Source organism: Colossoma macropomum, unplaced genomic scaffold (assembly GCF_904425465.1).
Source record: "Colossoma macropomum unplaced genomic scaffold, Colossoma_macropomum, whole genome shotgun sequence".
Taxonomy (NCBI): Eukaryota; Metazoa; Chordata; class Actinopteri; order Characiformes; family Serrasalmidae; genus Colossoma; species Colossoma macropomum.
In genome coordinates, this window is record NW_023494801.1 from 22,631,311 (window position 1) to 22,647,057 (window position 15,747).

The 15,747-nt window shown below is 41.9% G+C and overlaps 1 long non-coding RNA gene across 1 annotated transcript in view; it reads right to left on the bottom strand.

Moving 5' to 3' along the window:
• The window catches only part of LOC118821408, a 65,592-nt gene that overhangs the window by 12,490 nt on the left and 37,355 nt on the right, over positions 1-15,747 (bottom strand). The window contains exon 2 of the long non-coding RNA XR_005008335.1: positions 8,635-8,694. This is a non-coding gene — a long non-coding RNA (uncharacterized LOC118821408). The remainder of the gene's footprint in view (positions 1-8,634; positions 8,695-15,747) is intronic.

Below are 15,747 nucleotides of genomic sequence, written 5' to 3' on the forward strand. Positions count from 1 at the left end.
GATGGAGCAAGAAATTCGGTCTACTTCATTCTACTACACGCTACACTCTTTGTACATGCACACACACTCACTCACTCACATCCACACACACACACACACACACACACACACAGGAAAGCACACACAGCAGGTGAATCAGTCAAGCAAGAGGTGGTGCAGACTTTTCAGACTCGTTCTTGTGCCTCCGATGACAAAGAAAGGGCAAAATGTTCTGCTGACATGCAACCAGAGCCATGGCTACAATTAAAGGAGCGATTCTAAGAGTTAACAGGATGGGGTCTATAAAAACGCCACGCACTACAGAGCATATCTGAACCAACTGAACAAACCAATTAAACTGCCCCCTGGACCCACTCTGTGCCATGCAAACAAAGAACATGGTGAGTAATGTGGTTCTTCTAGCTATACAGATGTAGTGACATGGAATGATGGGTACGGCAGTCATGCTCAAAAGACGCCTATTATGTCCTCTTGGTTAAAGTCAATGGGGAAGTGATTTCATGTCCAAGTAATCTTCACTTTTGAAGAAGAAAACACAGAAAGGTCAAACAGCCCTATTTCAAGCCAAACAAAGTCGAGATATCTAATTAAGTCAACATGTTATTTAGGGAAAATCTAATTCCCCTTGTTAGGCTGCCTGACGAAGATTCCACAAAGTCTCGGTGGAGCTCAGAGCTGAACAAAGTCACCCACAAACACGCAAACGGAACCATGCAATCAGGAATTGATATCAACATTTGGGGGGGGGGGTAAACGGTGATGTAATGCCAGATAAAGTAAAGTGACTGTTTTGTGGTAAGCAGACAGCAGGGATTGTGTGCACTGCCACTTGTGTTAAGTGAAACAGAGCTGTCTTACTTGACAGCTAAATGCACAGAGGTCAATCACATCCTGACACTGTGGCTTCAGAGGTCAAAGAGACCCCATAACTGAGAGATGGACAACGCTTCCTTCTCCTTGCCTGAGTGATGCCACTCCTTCTCCATCTCCCAGTTTCCTCCTGACAGGGAGGCTTTGATTTGACCCTTCCTAAATGGATTTCACTGTTTTGAAAAAGTGTCTGCACCACAGCTGAGTCACTGAGCCTGTTCTAACAGTGACTGAACTGTATAAAAAGTGCTCTGTCCATGGATGAAACAAGCGGCCAACAGGCTCACAGTGACGTACAACAATCTTAGAGCAGGCCGGAACAGGGGATTTTCAGGAGGCTAAGAGGGGTTTCCTATCCACATCACCACCCTGAAGCATCTAGCTCAGAATGGTGAAATGCAGGTAGGGTCAATTTCTCAAAATGAACCAGGATTCCCAGACTCAAACCCTATGCTTCACTACTACGTAAGACCACCAAGCAGACTTTAGATTAGTTTAAAAGGTGGTCAATGGTAAACAGCATTGTAAGCAGCATGAAGCTTTAGTTCCGACAGGGATTAGAAGTGGGCAGACGTCACGTATAAACAAATTGTAGAGAAAGGTTGCAGTGGAAGGGCATGCAGTGGCCCCAGGTGATACCACTGACACACAGCCACGTCTGCTTCCAATTCCCACTGTTTACCCTTGCCAGTGGAGTTAGCCTTCTCGGATACCCTTCATGGAGAAACCAACCCCGGACGCACTCGGAGTGCAGAACTCCCCAAACACTTTGCTTTTTATTAATGCTAATGGCTTTGATCCCAGCCGGGACATTGCGTGCATGTGTGTGTAGGGGTGTATATGTGAGGAGCATCATAAAAATCTTAGTATTATGTTTGCTTGTTGGTTTCCAAGGAATTTATTTAGATTATCATGAGGCGAAAAGATAACGCAGAGCAATAATTAACCATTCTGGTAGAAGGGGTCATTAAAAGGGCTTCACTGAAAACTGAAATGTACACAGATCAGCCATAACATTAAAACCACCTCCTTATATCTACACCCACTGTCCTTGGGTGCATTTTGTAGTTCTACAATTAAACTTTGACCCATCTGTTTCTCTGAATATACTTTAAATAGCCCCTTTTTACCCTGTTCAGGACCCCCATAGGACCACCACAGAGCAGGTTTTATTTGGGAGGTGGATAATACTTTGCACTGCAGTGGCACTGACGTGGTGGTGTGTTAGTGTGTGTTGTACTGGTACGAACAGGTCAGACACAGCAGTGCTGCTGGAGTTTTTAAACACTGTGTCCACTCACTGCCCACACTATTAGACTCACCTAGCTTGCTGATCTACCCTGTAGACGTAAAGTCAGAGACAGTAGCTCATCTGTTGCTGCACAGTGCGTGTTAGTCATCTTCTAGTCCTTCATCAGTGGTCACAGGATGCTGCCCACAGGACGCTGTTGGCTGGATATTTTTGGGTGGTGGACTATTCTCAGTCCAGCAATGACCATGAGGTGTTTAAAATCTCCAGCAGCACTGCTGTGTTTGATCCACTTGTACCAGCACAACACACATATGCCACCACCACATCAGTGTCACTGCTGTGCTGAGAATGATCCTCCACTCAAATAATACCTGCTCTCTGGTGGTCCTGCGGGGTTCCTATAGAAAATCATTCTATACATTTGGTGCATTCACACCAAAAGAAGATGACTAATCTACAGACGTGACTGCTACATTGGTGAAAGGTGTCCAGAGAAAAAAGACCACAGCAATTATGCGCAGAAGATGAAACCAAACACCACATTTGAACATGTCTCAAATCTGCAAGACGTGGTGGGTGGAGATGTAGGGGTTTGTTTCAGGACGAACAGCTGGGAGAAGTCCAAATGTGTGCCCGAAACAGTGAAACCGCTACGCTGCCCTGGGCATGGACGCAATTCCACCCTTTGTCTCTTTCTCGCTGAGACATGAAAAAGCTGAGGCAGCCACTTTTTCCCCTCTCTTGTTGCCTTCTTTGCTGCCTTTGATGAGGGACAATACACCGCCGGGCGTGTTTTGAGCCCAACGCGGCGCTGTGGAGGCTCACAAAAGCCACGTGGGGAGCAGCTGAGAGAGGCTGGAGCCGACAGCTACTGCGGGGCTTCTTTTTTTTGTTTTCAAAAACGTGGGCACAGCAACGGCCCAGGCTGCAGGCCTTCAGGTCGACCGTCCCTCCACCCTTCCCTAGTTCTGTCCCTACTTTTTAATCCTCCCCTCCCGTGCTGGCTGAAAGCCTCATAACGCAGAAGCACCACGAGCATCCGCAGGAAAACAAAAAAAGAGAAAAGAAAGAAAAGTTGCTGCCATCGAGTTAGGCTAGACCACCTGCTCCTCTAAACTAAATTGCACTCAGTGAGAGAGAGTGAGAGTGAAAGAGTGAGAGCGAAAGAATGTCGCAGGCCTTCTGTGATCCAGCCATACAAAAGAACAAATTGTGTTTCTCTGTCCTCGTCCTCCGCAGGTCAGGAATCAGGGCACTCGCCTGCACCAGGCGAGGGCATTTGTTTGCAATCACATGTAGGCTTACATATATTTTGTTTTCTTTCCCTAGAACACATCCGCTCCTCCTTTCATCTCCATCTGCTTTTGTATTCCTGCACTCTTGCGTTTGTTCCACCACTTCTCACCAAATTGAGTGTTATTTTTCCAAACAGTCTGATGCCACTGTCTTATCTTTATTTATGGCCGGGAGGTCGGGGCAGCGGCGAGAGCCGCCGCACTTCTCCGCACAGGAGATTAAAGCGATAGCCAGAGTGGGAGTCAGAGAGAGAAGGAAGCCCTGCTTCATCGTCCTCATCATCATCTTAATTGCTTGCTTCAAGTGCTCTGAAAGCTAGGCTACCTGGTCTCTGCTGGCTTTAATCTACAGCCTTACATAAACAAAGCTGGGTACAAACACAACTGAAAAGCACATACGCATGAAATATCTCCCAAAAAGACAGAGAGAGAGAGAGAGAGAGAGAGAGAGAGAGAGAGAGAGAGAGAGAGAGTGTGAGAGAGAGAGAGAGAGAAAGAGAGAGAGAGATGAGATGAGATTGCATGATCTATATTGTTTGGATTTCACCTAGAGCTGCAATGATTCGCTGACAAAGTCAATTAGTTGTGAACAACATCAACAAAAGCATCCTTTAATGCTCTATATTTGTATAAATACACTGCACTAAGTTTTGGGGACCATTTGGCTTCTAACGCTTCAATTATGATACACAGCCGGAACTGCACAGAGTAACAGCATTACTGTGAGAGAGGCAAAGTGAGAAGTAACCGTAGAATGACCATAATTGTAAGTTAGCTGATCATAGAAATAACTGTTAGTTTCAGTCCTAATTTAACGTTTGACGTCTGAGTTATAAGAGCGCAGACGGTTTGAGAGGCAGCCCAGGGGTGATGATGGGAGGTGCGGCCTCAGGCCTCTCAGGCCTTGTGCCGGTGGTCACACGCTGCCGGCCCCAGTGCCGGACACTGATTTATGAGCCAGAGGATTACCGGCCAGCCAGCCATGAGGACCACCCAGCTGGTGGCACACAACGGCAGGCAAGCACACATGCACGCATATGCATGCACAGACAGATATAAGCAACATTACTTTTAGTCTCACTCATTTGCCAGGCAAACAAACTGAGTGTGTTATATAGTGCTGCACAATAGGGGCAAAATACCATATTGGTATAGTAAGAATGTGACATAGTTAAAGATTAGGGATGCACAATGATATCAGATTCATATCAGCAGATATAAGTTTGGGTTTGACCGATGTTTTAAACCGATATTTGATGTATTTGTAGGCTGGAAGAAAACATTATCTATACAACCACACTATTTATACAATGCAATATTTTAATTTGTTTGATGATGTGAATGCAATGAGTTAATCAAACACCCTAGGAAACATACCTGACATGTGTGAGAACTGGTCAGGATGCCCATAGCAAACAAAAAAAAACTGTGATTTGTTTAAGGGCTATTTACACACACACACACCAATGACCAGCACCCGGCCCGGTAAGCAGGAAGCATAGAGGATCAACTAAATCAGATTTCTGAAGGTTGGGTGGAGTTCAACAGTAAAACCCCTGGCCTCACCCACACAAGCTAGGACAGGTCACCATACCACACCGCTACAACTGCTACATATCTTTTACATATATGTCAACACTGGCACCCATACAAAAACATTTCTAAAATGTAGACATTTCGTCTACATTTATCTGAGTTAGCATTCTGGAGAAACATACCCCCATGTCCAAACATTCTGCATTTCCAGAGTACAATAAACACACGTTCAAACATCAGTTTAAAATACCAAAAATACCAACATCTGTCTAATCTGTCTTAATCTGCCCTAATTTTTTTAAAGCAGTTCCATATGTGAATGTAACTGAACTTTTTAACAGGATGGGTGATGTGATCTCCTACATTAATACATTCATTGTATCTAGCATAGATAAGACTGTTCAAGAAACATGACTGTGCTGGTTAAATTTGCAGGCAGATATCATGCCTGTACAAAATGTATGTTTCGGTGTACATTCTAAGACATCTTCAGACCACAGCGTCAGGTTTCAGACATCAGACAAAACAGGTTTGAATCTTGGGAAAAACATGAGAAAAAACATGTCTAAGCTGTTGGACATCAGGTGAAACAGTGCGTTTGAAAAGGCCTCAGGTAAAATGGCTTCAGAGAAGAATGCATATTTCCATGTCTCCTGCAATGTAAGGGACCATCGCTGAGGTACTAGATGAGAAGGTGAAGCAAAAGGGAAAAAGTAGTTGATACCTTGTGAGTTAGTTGGAAGAACAGAGTTTTCTCCCAGATTTCTCCTTGATACCACCAGCTATCATCTGAATTATTAAATTCCATTCACAGCACACACGACTTAATTTAATGAAGGACTGATTAACTGGATAAGTACAAATAACATCAAGCTTCTTTGAGAAGAGGTTTAGAAATGTTTAAATGAGAACACTGACATACATAAAAATCACTCCTCACTGTATTAATGTCTTTGTAATGAGTCTAATATTAGTGTTTATATGAGCAAATAACTGCTCAGTATAACAGCTTTTTAAACATAATTTGCTCAGACTTTTTCAAAGTACTATATGTAATAAGAATACAGATGAGCACAAGCACACACCCTTCAGAGGCCAGGGCTGCAAGAGGGATGAGTAAAACAATAGGAAAAAGTGACAGATCATCCGCAGTGCATTCCCAATGAATGTACTCACCTACCAACCACCTGACAGGTAGGCAAACACTTCAGCAATCAACTGCTCTGATCTAAAGTGAAAATACACACACACGAAAACCAACACTAGTCTATTCTCAGCTCAGTGCTTTCTATCTTTTCAGACAACGGCAAATGTACACAATGGTTAATCACAGGATATAGTTAAAGTAATATACCTTCAAATGCTCAAAAGAGCAGCACATCAGTGGATGAGACCGAACAGGGCGTCACACTATGCTTAGTGACTGTGAGTCACTTGGTTTGCTAGATCTTAGCAGGATAAACCTTTAGCGTTTGAATGAAAGTCAAAATAGTATCAGAGAGCCATGCTTTTCTTGCCAGACTGAGAGAGCGAACCCAGTGGACAGTGCCGAATGTGTCTGTGAGAAACTCCTCAGAACAGTGTGCTTTAGCCTAATATTTCCAACCAAACACATCACCCATATTTTTCCCATATCCCACTGCTCTCAAAAACCTCATTGACAGTTTTTTTTTACTACTTCCAAGTCATGTGACTGGGGATTGGGCGATGATGTGGGACGGGCTTGGCGGTAGCCAGTTGGCCGCCAATGCAAAAAAAAAAAACTGTGAACAGTTGCCATAGCAGCACGTCAACAGCGGGTCGGTGGAGAGGACTGGGGTGTGTAGTGGTGGCTGACCCGAGTGAGTCCACCATTCAGTAGCATATCCGGCTCCTGTGGCACTCTGCAAACACTCGGCCTCCCCCAGTCAAAAGGCCTTGGAGGAGAGGAAGAGGGGCAGAAGCCCAGTGACACTTAACACACACACAAACATGTCTTAAGGTTAACACACAGACACACTCACACACACACACATAGCTTCAGATCTGAAAAGCTAAGAGAAGCTACACTGATCCTACTATATCCTACCTAACCAAACTACACCCAAAAGCAAAGACACACCTGATTGTCAATATCAGACAAAGCAAGTGTCGTCATGTCACATGTTCCGCTCTCATTCCACTATACTACTTAGGCCTGTGCCCAGTGATAACCAAACAACCAAGATGCCATGGTAACAGCCCCAGAGATGGGAAAAACTTACTAGTTTAAAAACCTGCTGTTCATTTATTGATTAATTTAATGCAAACCATTGCAAGACACCAGCGTTCCCACAAATGAACATAATTTTTATGTTTTAAACATTTTGGATAATGTGATGTCCTACAATAATATCACATTTATTGTACATAACATAAAGCAAAACAGCTTTATGTCTCAAGAAAATTATGAGAGAATTCATGTCTCAGCTCTCGTACTTCAGAGAAGAAGCTAGGCTAAGCCTCCTGGGATGGTAAATTTGGTGATATTCGCAACTTTTTTCCTACGAGATAAATTACAGTTTTGTGGTCAAATTAAAAGTGACAGTATACTACAACCACAATCTTTACTGAATTGCACTTTTATTATGCTCTTTTATCTCACAAACACTGAGCTTCAACTCACACAGTCTGTGCTTTCTCACAAGCGTGCTTTCATGCAAGGAAGCATCTCAAAATTATTGGGTGAGAAAGTTTACAGTCGTACCAGAGCAACACACACTAACATTGTCACCACCATGTCAGTTTGTCACTGTAAGTGCTGAGGGTGATATATATATATATATATATATATATATATATATATATATATATATATAAATATGTGTGTGTGTGTGTGATATGACACAGGATACTTGCCAAAGCCTTTTATGCTTATATTTACACATTTAGAAAGAATATCAAATGTGTTACAACACAGCTATGCGGAATTTAGTAAAGAACATTTAAGAGCTCAAAAGGGCACTTTCATCCCCATTTTCATCTTGAAAATGAGCTAGCAAACATGCTGCTTCATGTTTCTTTGTTAGCAAAAACAATGGTTTGGCTGAGGACTAAGGAGTTTGGCCAGGGCTAACTTTGAGAAATAGACTAAACAGTTAATAGTGCTCTGGCACATAAACATGTAACCAGCAGACAGATGAAGTTTAGCGGAGGTGCTGCATTTAATAGGCCTAGACCCCAGCATCCCACTAACGCTCTGGATGTAGGCCATTTCAGGCCTTATGGGGCTTTAACACTGAGAACAGTAGCTTGTCCAAGTGTGCTGCAACATACAATATATCACAGCACTGCTCAAAACAGAGCAAAAAAACATGATTAAGTCATAGGGCCAAGGGTTGCATATTAGCCAAAGGTATCCTCTTTTTGCCAGGATTGATGCAGGCTAAAGTGGAGTTGCTGTGCTAACCTTAAAGACATACTTCAACTAAAAATGCTAACGCAGCTAACTACAATCAAAGCTAGTGGGGACCAGCTAGCATTATCACAGTAGTGTAATGCCAGCTGACCCTTAGTAGCTTAAAGCCATTATAAGCAACATTAGCTTTTCTGGCTGATGTGTTCCTTTAAGGAAGCCTACGGCTGAGGTTTACGAGGTGCAGCTCAGATGTTGGAACACCGCAAGTGCTTTTTGAAAGTCTCTGGAAACATATATGCTCTCACCACAAGAATCCGCGTGAAGCAAGCAAGTGTGTCTGCTTTCCCGGAATCAGGCTTCCACAGCTGCAAGAGAAAAGAAAGAGAGAGAGAGTGAGTGAATGAGAGAGAGAGAGAGAGAGAGAGAAATACAGCATCACTTATTTTATTTGCTAATACAGGGCCAATCTAAAACACATTCGCAATATCAGGTTACGCCAGCGCATGTACTGTACGGTCAAACCACTGGAGGACACTGGGGGATTCACTACATGGTGTAAAGCAAGTTGGATAGAGAGGCTTAAATCTCGAAGTTCAGCTGTAGGTAAAGGATCTTTAATCATCCTTGAAACCATCAAAGACGTGCAATTCAACAGTGCCTTCTGGGACACAGGGTGAGCTTCCAGATATTTTAGGCTATTTAGCCATTAACAGTTAACACAAAGTATTTCTGGAACACATCATCATAACATCTTAATATCTTTTGCAGTCTACATTTTCCAAAAGTGTTATCATAGTGATGTATAACTTACAGCTTGACCTTAAATGGTCAGTAATTAATCAAAAATATTACATCATGATATTTGAATTTCATGACATTTTCATGATACACAGTATCATTTATTCACAGTAATTCTCCCTGTGATATGGTATACCAATATGCTATAAATATTTGCAGGCATCGTGATGTACAAACAGTGCAAACATCCTATGTTATCTGAGTCAGGACTGTTTCAGGCACATTTCTTGATCTCTTGATCTCTTGATCATCTCCCACTGTCCAGTCTGTTGCATCTGAAGTAGTCCACTTTGTTTCCAAGGCAGTGACCATAAAGAAATGACTGATCTTTTGGGGTTAGCCCTAGCCTAACATGGACACCAGACAATTTTATAAAATGAGTGTGTCTGTCGAAGCGAGAAGTCAGGCACGATTAGAGTAACAAAAGCAGCAGATGTGGGGAGTGGTGTTCCTCACGTAGGTCGGCAGGGGAGCCAGTCCGCTATTATTAGAACCACTTTCCTAAAAATAAATCCCTGAACTCAGACACTGGCACCGTGAATAGCTTAAACAACCAAGCGTCCCCCACACTTATGACTTCAGTGGTATGGTCCGCGTCACTCTTGACGAAATGCTAACCTCATAAAAAGATATTGTAATCGGACCTCCGGCGAGAGTTGGAGGAAACTCCAGCTCCGGCCTGAGCCACCATCCAGAACTGAGTCATTTCATTGGAAACTTGAGTCCCAGCGGATCTAAGCCAGTTTTCCCTAATGCTGCCACAAAGAGCATGAAAATACACAGAGCGGCACATCTGGATGATTATCCGTAAAGAAAGCAAGGAGTGCAAAAGTAATGTTATTGTTAGGTGGAGTTATAAGCGCGTGCATGTGTGCACCTGTGTGTGAGGTAAGGACACCCACGGTTGAAATCTTGGCTGAGAATTCTCACTCCTGTTTGTTAATGTAACTAAAACACACTGATAAACACAGGTGATGTCAACAAATCACCTTCAGGGGGTGACCGCCAGCAGGACGGGTGTAACCACGGTAAGGGTGCATTCCACTGCTCTGAGCTCCGAGAGACGGCTCGTCATCCTGCACTGGTTAGGTAAACCACCATAGTGGGCTGTGTGTGCATATCAGTGTAAGCAAACTGCAGGTGGGGGTGGCAGACTCAGTAGAGAATTAGAGAAGCCCCCCAGCACAATACCACACATGATCTATACACTGTAAAAACACATATACACACACACACACACACATACTTCAATCAGTATCAGAGAAGAACATGACAAGAGAAAGAAGGAGACAAAAAGGTTAATTAGAAAAAATAAACATTGTCATTCAGTCGCATAGCAAATGTTTTTTATACAGGTGGGAGTTTATTTGTATAATTTAATAATTGACATAAATATCCTTAAAACAGTGAGGTCCACAAGACTGAGACCACACTGAAAATTTGGGAATTTTTTTTATTCAAACATGGAAATAAACATTAAAACCTTCATTAAAAAACATAAAAAAAAATTTAACAAAGAACAGTTACGACTATTTCTAGGTCATTATTCAAATTTAAGCAAATTTGTGACACTAACTATGTTAAGTCCTTTGCACTATTTTTTTTTTGAGACATTTTTCATTGAAGTACATGTTCGGACAACTCCCTGGCGGATTTGATTCACTGTATTGTGATATATACCAAAAAAGAGTGCATGCGAAAGGAGACAGTGAGTGGGAGTAGGAGAAAGAAAGAAAGAAAGAAAGAAAGAGAGAAAGAAAGAGGGAGAGAAATAGAAATAAATAAAATGAACGGATACAGTAAGAGCAAGCCAAAAAGAAAGGAAGCATGACAAGAGAGATTCCTAGGTAACAGCACCCTCTACAGCAAGGCCCACTTTTTGCCCCTTCAACACATCACAGATCAAACTGAGAGATGTGACTGCTGCCAGGATCATCTCACACTGACACTCATTTATCCTCTTCATAGCAGCTTGCTTTGTCTTCCAATAGTAACTCCATTTACTCTAAATTAGCTCAAATGTAAAACAGGTCTAAAGTATTTCACCATTGTTAAAAAAGCAAAGAGGCGGGTCAGGGGATGTACGATCGGAATCGGCCAAAATGGGACAGATTTTTACCTCAAACACGCAACTGGCAATTGGCCAGTTTATTATTTTTATTTTGGCTGATCTGTGTTGCAAGTTTATGATGTAAATAACATGAGCTATCTAAGCGCACTTGTGCAATAGTTCTATACTTGTGTGCACATTAAAGAGCAATAATAATGTTGTGGTGCAACTTTGGCTAATAGAAAGCACTGGAAATGTGCTAGTGTGGTCCGTGTGTACATCCAGCCCACATAGTGTGAGCTTCAGGAGGAGGGCAGTCAAGGAGAATCGCCCATCCTTCGGTCTGGCTGTAAAGAAAACGTAACCTAAAGCAGTACATTCCAAGCTTGGCAAGTTTGGAAGTTCATTGCAGTAACATAGCAATAGTAATTTAGCCACATATGATTTTGTGCATTTATACTGCACTGCACCGCTTGTAGCTACAGTGCTAACTTGTGTTCATAACTGAGCTGCTGTTCTGAACCAACAAAATAACTGCACCTCCCCTAAGATCAAGGCTACACCTCATAAGGTTGTTTTACCTGCGCTGGAACAGTGCCATGGGGTAGAAGGGTCAATCAAGACAGAACGACGTGCAGGTGTGTTGATAGTGTTACCGGATACCAAGATAGAGATTTACAGTGGTTTAGCTAAATCCCTGCACCAAAGTTTTGATGCAACCGAGTTTATCTTGCTGAGGAGCAGATCATCTCCCGTAAAGACACTCTATTATGAAATCCTGGGCAAATGTCAAGATAAGACCTGTTTGGACGGTGTCTCGGATATGGCCAAGACAAACTTGCCATCATTCTCTTACTGCTTCTCTCCTCACACACTGAAAAATATGTGTTGAATATACTTAATTCAAATACGTGTAAATATGTATAAATTGAAATTTACAGAAAAAGCAAGTAAATTGAAAGGTTAAATTGTGTAGATAGTTGTTTGAATCAAATTCAATGCACTATTTTTTCCTGTGTACCATGTCTTCACATTGAGAGCATTTAACCAACACAACTGAACCTGTTTCTGCAGAAACTTCTAGAAATGACTATCAGCAAACAACACTCTCAGTCCCCCACAGTCTCACCTCCAGCAAATCTTACAGAGCTACAATTACGCAATCCTGACATTCACACAGAAGGACACAAATGTTTCTTCTTTCCTCTGGGCCCCATTCCTTCACACTTTCACCGCACAGTCAAACTTTACAAGCTCTAACGAGTGCTGGGTGTAATTACAGCACAAACCAACCCTCCACAGAGTGACACAGTAGACACAGTAGACTGGTAAATTCCTGGTAATGATAAATCACAATCATAAACTATTTGTCGGTCCGCCATCGGGTAATTAAGAGAAGTTTACAGCAGCCAGCTGAGATTCAACATGGCTGTGCACGCTGACAGCTGGGGTCTCGATAAGCTGGTGACCTAAAAATCACACAGCTGCGAACTGAGCAAAAGGGTATAAAAAGGGGGGGGAAATAGGTGCCTCGCCTTGACCCTCAGTGTTATGCAATGGTTGCAGAATGCCAATGGTATCGGAGACAGATTAAGACCAGGAGAAAGGCTACAAAGGAGAAGAATAATAAATTGTAAAAGGCAAAATAGGGGATGCATTATCACTTTTCTTTTCAGCAGAACACTTGTGCACGAATGTTGCCTTGCTTATAAAAGGATGCACTGATTGCAAATGTAGACAGCTGTGCTACAACAAGACCAACTGGCTCCACATGCACAAGGGCCCAGCCAGCTAAGGTCTTGCACACAAAATTTTCCACAAGTGGTAGGAGCGCTGGACATGGTGTCCAGCTGTTATTTGCTGAGAGTACTTTAGGAATTAAAAACTATTTTTATAAGACTTCACTTTTTTTAATTATAACAGCAGATTTTCCAGGCTTGTGGTGCTAACACATTAAAATAACACATAATCAAGCTGGCATGCATCAGAGCAGGAGCAGGGGCCAACGTGAGCAGAATATTTATGTGCGTTTCCATTTAAACTTCCATTTAAAGACTGATCACATAGGCTTTGTCCAAAATCTCATATTAACATACTAAAAAATATGTCAAAATTAGTACAGCAACATTAAAAAAAGTCAACTTATCAGTATAGTTGTCGGGGTGTCCAATCTTATCCATAAAGGGCTTGTGCAGGCTTTCATTCCAAACAGCAGCACACCTGATTCTACTTGCTTAATCAATTAGTCTCAGTCCTTAAAGAACTGCTCAAGTTTGCTCCTGCTTTGTTAAAATAAAAACTTGCAACCACACTGGCCCTGGATAAGACTGGACACTTCTGGTAAAGTATGTGAAAGTACTATGTGGTTTTGGACACAGCCTTTGTTTTCACTGCACTCATTAACTGTGTATTCCTCCTGACGCCCGTTTTTACATCAGGTGAGAGAGGAAAATGAGGGCAAGAAAGAAAGAGTTGTACAAAGGTCACTATAGCAGGTGAATCTGATTAGCGTAGACTTTCTAAGCAAGAGGTGAAGATCACTGGTCTTGGGCAAATCCAAGAAGCTACTAATATAGGAGATCTAAACGTAACAATACTCATCTACACTAAACTTTGGAAACGAACAGAACTGGCAGGCAGTTTCTAAACACCTCAGCACCTCTGTGAAGCCATTAGCCACAGTTTGGTCTTGATTCCATCAGCTGTCTTTAGTTTTGTATGGACATCCTGACTTATTTTCTCAGTGGAAATTCATGGAGCAAATCTGATTGTTGGTGCTGGCTGGGAGTGCTAGAAAGTGTTCATCAATCCATGACTCCTTCTTCACAATGGAAGATCTGCTTCTAGTTATGTGGTGCAACATGTTCCTAAAATGTGCTAAAGGTCCCAGTTTTCCATTTAATTCATTTAAATAATTTCATAAGGCTAAAAAACATGTAAAAATGTTATTCAACAAAAAATGAAAATTTCACAAACCTCCACACTTTTGCAATGCATCTACTGTACTGCACATGCAGATATACATATTTAATAGCCATTTCTCTGACTACATGCAGGACAGTCTGTAAAAAGCCCCCAGGCACAGTAAGCAAAAAGAACAAAGAGTCTAGTCTGTGGATAGTAATTTGATATGGGGCTCAAAATTGCTAATGAACGCCTCCAGATCAATATTGTAAGGTTTTAAATAGGTTTATGTAGTCTCAATGCTAAATTAATGTTTTTCCCACTCTGATGCACTTTATTCAGCTCACAGCAGATTTCATGACCTGCTAACATGATTAAATTCTGTCGATGCAAAATATAGACTCTTTGTGCAGTTATGGTATGATATATCAAAGGTTCCTCACCTCATACCAAACCATAATTTGATCATTTCGTTTACCTTACAAGCATTCAAATCAAGTGTGCTAACAGCTTTCTGACTAATTTAATAGCTGACTAATTTAAGCAAACTAACAAACTTTTTAGTTATATACAGCCGTTGGACTGCACATCGCTACTGAACAAACTTCAGTACAGGGGCTTACATTAGCTGGGATATTATGCAGACAAATATTATTTATTTTTAGTGTCATCTTTAAGATGACCGCTAGCTGACTTTTGTTAATTTCTTGCAAGCAAAACATGCTACTAGATTTTAACACATACAATACATCCAGTTGGGTTAAGGAATGGTAAATAGGAGAAAATGTATAACTAGCAAAATTTTTTTATGAAACAACATCACAGCTGGAGATAATCCTGAATAACTAGATTGTGATTTGTTCCCTCTAATGGTGCGCTGCATCTCACACTTCTCCATCTTCTGAGGTTTTTATAGCACAAAGAACAGAGTTTTACTTTAAAAGGCTGTATGGCATAACTACAAAAAAAATCCCAATATGATTTCAACAAATGTAAAATCATTGCGCCGCTTCATGTGTCTTCTTATGTCACATCCTAATAACCGTTTTATGATGAGGATGTTTTGCTCTTACTGCAGAGCTTTAAAATACATTTCGCCCCGACGCCTGCAGGCTGGCACAGCGAGAGATCGCTGCAATATTTGCTCTTGTCGAGTTTGAACAGTGACGTGGTGAAACAGTAAAAACAGGACATAGCGCTCTCCTGTTTGCTTAAGAACACACAAAGAATGGACAGGCTTAAACAAAACAAAACAAAAAAGAAAAATCTTTCCTGAGCAGCATTCCTCCTGTCCGTCACAACCCTGCAAACCTGCAGAGCAGCCCACCGCCCAGCGTGGGGAAATGAGAGACAGCACCGGGAAACACAAGTTCCTCTTGAAAACCTTCCAGAGAGATGACTTGCTGTTTGCACAGGAATTCGGAAGCTCTGAGAGATAGAATGCTGTTCAGAGATCAGTTTCATATCCTAATGAATGTAGTTCTGTCTGTATGGGCAGGTATGAGCTGATCCTAGGTCAATCCACCTGTTCTGAAATGTTACGTATTGGATCTGGCCCTGCCTTACAGTTTACAGTAACGAGCAAATGGTTATACGGGGTGGTTAAGGTATCAAAATCCCTCTTTTTTTCACACTTTTAGGAATTTCTGCCTGCTCTCCTTGTCTA